This window comes from Phragmites australis, chromosome 9, assembly GCF_958298935.1.
Source record: "Phragmites australis chromosome 9, lpPhrAust1.1, whole genome shotgun sequence".
Classification (NCBI taxonomy): domain Eukaryota; kingdom Viridiplantae; phylum Streptophyta; class Magnoliopsida; order Poales; family Poaceae; genus Phragmites; species Phragmites australis.
The window spans coordinates 27422534-27428146 of record NC_084929.1 but is presented as its reverse complement, the minus strand read 5'-3'; positions in this window follow the sequence as shown (position 1 = coordinate 27428146).

Here is a 5613-nt window from a genome sequence, read left to right as displayed (position 1 = left end):
ATATGATTAATGAGGTTTACCCTAAGGTCGAGATGATTAGTGAGCTAAGCACGGCGCCAGGCTCCCGGTTGCAGCCTAGTTGCCGCACCAATTGAAGCTATGCGTCATGTCGTACTCCTAATCCACCTATGTTGCCTTTTTGACGATGACTATTGAATAATTACTGTATCTAGGCACCCTATGGTTTGCCGCGAATGGATAGAGCTCGAACAACCACAGGACAACCAGATGACTTATCATATGTGTGGACTCTATTCTTCAATAGATCGTTTACGCTTCAAGGCGCATGGGATGAGATTATACTCATATCTCCCACAGTAGAAAGCATGTAATATGCATTGTAGATTGGCTTCTCGGCTATGAATAAACGTAGCTGAATGTGATGGTCTACTTGTCGGACTTCGAGTAGCTTCTGCTCTTGGTATCCATCCATACTCGTCAAAGGGGATTCACAGTTGGTAGTGAAGCAAGTTAGCAAGGAGTATTAAACCTCGGATAAGAACATGACAGACTACTTCACGGAGGTGAGGAAGCTAGGAAAGAAATTCACTGAACTTGAGGTCAGATATATCCTATGAAAGGGTAATTGTCTCACCAATAGTCTTGCCTGTCTAGCATTCTCACAATCTCTAGGACAAGCAGGGATTTTTATAGAGAAACTCTCAAAGCCGTATGTAAAATCATCAAATGACACAGTCGGAGGAGTGGTGGTTAACGAGACTTATAACCAAACTCGAGGGCTCACCAAGGATCGACGCCCCAAAAGGAGTCGCAGGGGAACTTGTGGTTCAGCTCGAAAGCGAAGTTTTGTGGATGGACCCTATCTGCAAGTATCTTCAAGATCGAGTCGTGTCTGAAGACGATGCACTAAGTGAGCAAATTTCTTGTTAATACAAGATGTATATCTTGGTTGATGGCGCTCTCTATCAAAGAGGTGCTCATGTAGTACTTATGAAATGCATATCTCAGAAGCAGGGTAATGAACTACATGAAGAAATTCATGGAGGGGCATGAGGAGCTCACATTTTCTTTCGAACCCTAGTTGGGAAGGCATTTAGACAAGGTTTCTATTGGTCTATGGCTCTCCATGACGTGAGCGACTTGGTAATAAAGTGTACCAGCTATCAATTTCACAGCGGACGAGTACATCAACCCGCTCAAGCCCTATAGACGATCCCCTTGTGGCGGTCATTCGTGACTTGGGGGCTGGATATTTTGAGGCCCTTCCTGGTAGCACATGAGAGCTTCAAGTTCCTATTCATCGCAATTGACATCTTCACCAAGTGTATTGAAGCTGAGCCGGCTGGTAAAATCACTTCGGCAGCCACCAAGAAGTTCATCATGATAATGTTTGGGGTCCCAAGTAGGATCATAACTGACAACGACACTCAGTTCTCTAGCGCGGAGTACATCGATTACTGCGAAGGACTAGGCACTACAGTTAGCTTTGCGTCCGTGGCTCATCCACAAAGTAATGGATATGTCAAATGGGCAAATGTTCTGGTGCTTCAAGGAATCAAGACTCGTGTCTTCAAAGGCCGAACACTTGTTGAACATTCCATGTATTCACGAGAGGATTCGCAGTCATACACATGTAGTGCAGTAGAAATACAATTCTTTTATTTAACAAGGTTTTGATCTCTTTTACAGATAAGCTAAGGGGAAGAGGATCACGAGAAATCCTAAAGATCTACTCAACACCGAAGAGACTTCCTTGAATCTCTCCATTCAGCGATGCTGATGGAGAGGATGAAGTCATCGGCAATGCCCCGACTTGATGAGGGCATGAATCCTTCAGATACGAGCAACACTACTAATAATCCTTAAATCGTACAAGTGCCAATTATAAGAGTACGTGCGCGATAATTAAACCACCAGGTGAAATCATTCCTCGCTGTTCATGCATTCTTGGATGGATTACTACTAAATTCTTGTAATATTTTATTTCTAAGGAATATGAGAGAGGAATCACAAGCTCACCTGGATGTAATCACTCGAATGCCAAGTCTACTTGAACAACAAGTCGAGCTCAAGTTAGACTCCAAATTTGACTCAGAATCTTAGGATAATACGTCAGTAAAACGGACATACCTCTCGCATACGGAGTCCAATTGAGGAGATCTTGGACTTGATGGAAATCTTATGACTAGCCCTTTTCAACGGATCTAGGCTCAACCAAATATTTTTATAGTTTAGTCAAAGTCGAAGGAATAAGGTGTCATATCACTATTTTGGACCTTGTCGGGTCATGTAGTCATGTCGGGGTTGGAGTTCAGGTTGTGCAAGCCTCTTCTCAGGTCCACATAACCGTAGATCGACAACTTCATGTCCGCCTATATATACATAGTAGCTGTCATAATTTAGGGTCAGGTTTTACTTAGATTATTCTGTTTTAGACAGTTTCACCATTTATCGGTTTGTAGAACCCCAAACTCGAGCCCTTCATTGGTAATCAGTAATATTCAGATTGCATCTACGTGTTCTTGCTTGTGTTCTTAATTAGATTGTAGGAAAAGCATTCTTAGTGAGGTATACCGCATCTTGGCACGGTTGATAACCACAGAGTAGTGGTGTAGTGGTTACAAGGGTTCTCGATCTATTCTGGTCGGAGCCTTTGGATTATCAACGTCGACACTCCACCAAATTGACTTGTCATATTACCTCCAGAAGATTGAGCAAACTCACATCAATTGGTATTAGAGCTTCGGTTGATCGTTAGATAATATCTGTTATCCCTTTTGTTTCTTTGTGTTCCATTACCTAGAGTTCAGAAAATTGTCACACAAAAAAAGGGATTTAGTTCTTAGTTTTTTCTGTTGTCCAAACCACTTTGTGACCTTCATAATTTTGTTTTGAATTTTCGTGATTGTTGGGTTTGAGTCCATCGTCGGTGTCTTTGTTGCTGGTCGAGTCACCGTGTTCTAGTTTCTAGTGTTGAGTCTTTACTGATTTAGTCGTCAAGTATCCTAACCTGGCTTTGTTTGCTATAGCAGAGGTTGTGTCTCTAGTCGAGTTGACCATCAACTCGTGTTCGACCACCAGTGGCTTCAACTATCTACTCGAGTTTGACCACTATCTGAGTTTACCATCTGGGTTCGACCACTTGTCGTTTCGACCATCTATTCGGGTTCGGTCACTAGTCATTTCGACCACCTCATTGGATTCGACCACCTAGTTGGTTCGACCATACTTTCGGGTTCGACCACCTAGATGGATTCGACAAACCACTCAATTTTGCTTCCACAATTTAGTCAGAGTCTATCTGTTTCTGGCTGCTCTCGGACGTCCTCACACACCCTTCATATCAAGCATTGTCTAACAAAGTTCGAGTAGCAACTCCTTAGCCAAAACAGAGCAAGCCAATGTTCAGAGAGAGAGAGAGGTAGTAGAGCGAAAGTCTTTTTATTACCTTTATACCCCTGCGTTCCAGAAAAAGTTTGTGACTCATATACCTCACTGGTCCTAGAAAAGGTAGTAGAGGAATTTTGAGTTTGTGTCACATTCGCAAAAAGAAACTAGAAGAAAAGAAGAAAGCAAAAAGCAAAGAGTGCCAAAAAAAAGGGGAGTACAAAAAAGAAAGAAAGAGAATTCGGTCGGCATTGCAAATCTTGTTCCATTGTGCTTGATTCTACCTTATTCTATTCGGCTTGCTTGAGCTAGTTCTAGCCTGTGTTCGGGCTAGCAACTGTGAGGAGTACCGTGGACTTTTATTTAGCTTTGCTAATCTGATTTCATTAATTGCCATTCATTGATACTAAATATTGCTTGTTTAAGCTCCACCTTCTCTCAATTAAAACAGTTCTCCCCTTGCAACCGCCTCACTCGCACTTGATAAGGTATCACTAACCAGCCGCCCATTGTGCCATCTATTGCGATTGGTAAGAATACTTGCAAAAGCGTAGTAAGATACTTGAGAGTGTGTGATTCCACTTCAATCTCCACCACCTAGTAGTCAATATGGATAATATATTTTTGTTGTCTCTTAATTGCTACTAATCATGGCAGGTGAAGCATCGAATGCGAAAGAGTGTGTTTTGAGGGAAGAACTCACAATGTTGTTGGATGATCAACGACAATCTATTAATAACGACATTGATAAGAAATTTGTGGGAACAAATACCATTTTGTAGCGACTCAACGATAGCATTGCAATGCTCAATATGCGCTTTGATCGGTTGGTCACTCAACACCCGAACAACGGTTGTATGGATCCTCAGGGTATAGCCTATGGACATGAAGGGTCCGTCGCTGATGATGAAATTTTGAGGCAAGAACAAGACGCCTTTGATGCATGACAATATGACCAATTAAACTTTAACTGTCAAGGTATGAGAGATAATAATTTTCAGCAACATAACCTACGTGTTAATGATGATCCATTTGCTATTGTTAAGTTTACCATACCATCTTTTACAAGTGCCTATGATGCTGAAAATATTTAGATTGGGAGATAACGGTTGAACAAAAGTTTAATGCTCATTTAGTTCCTGAAGTGCATAGAGTTAGGCAAGCCACTAGTGAATTTAAAGATTTTGCAATTATCTAGTAAAATAGAGTATGCATCAATGGATTAGAGCCTACTACATGGAATGCCTTAAAGGTTGCTATGCGTAATAGATTTATTCCACCCTTTTTTAAACATAATTTGCGTAAGAAAATGCAGCCCTTAAATTAAGACAATAGATCCGTAGAAGAATATTATCATGATCTACAAATTAGTATGTTATGTTGTGATATTATTGAGGATGAAAAGACTGTAATGGCGCACTTTTGTGATGGATTGAGACGTAAAATTCATGACATAATTGATTACAAAGATTATAATAGTATTCCTAGATTGTTTCAACTTGCATGTTTGGTAGAGAAAGAATTACAGGGATGACAACAAAGACCCATGAACAATTTTGGAAGTGCGACTACTTCAAAATCAACGCCGGGATAAGCCCAAATAGCCCTATGTTCAGCTACATACAAAATCAACGCCGGGATAAGCCCAAATAGCCCTATGTTCAGCTACATGGTCTGCTGCCCTCTTCTCGAGCAGGGCGTGTTCAACAGCACCTCAACACCATCACCCGCTTCAGAGTAAGCAAATCTTCTAATGTATATGCTCCAGCCAAGAGCTCTTCTACGGTTGCTTCTATAGGTCATTTGACTAGAATTGTATGCCACCGATGCAAGGGAATATGCCACGTCATCAAAGACTATCCAAGTCAGCGAGCGTACATTGCAACAGAAGACGGTGGGTATGTAAGTGCTAGTGATGTTGAGGATGAATATGCTCTTGTAGCTAACTATGCAGGAGATGAGGACGAACATGCGATGGAAATCAACCACGAGGAAGAATTAAGTGCCGCTGCCATGGAGAATATAGGACCTTAATTGTGCAGCGAGTGTTAAACACTCAAATAGAGTATGCGGAACAGCTACAACACTATAATTTATTTTAGATGTTCCTCATGGTTAAGGATTACCGTATTCAAGTCATTATTGATGGAGAGAGCTGCGACAAATTGGTAAGTTTAGATTTGATCAAGAACTTGAATTGCCGATAAGGACACATACTTATCCTTACCACGTTTATTTTGATGATATCTTGATTTATGGTAAGCC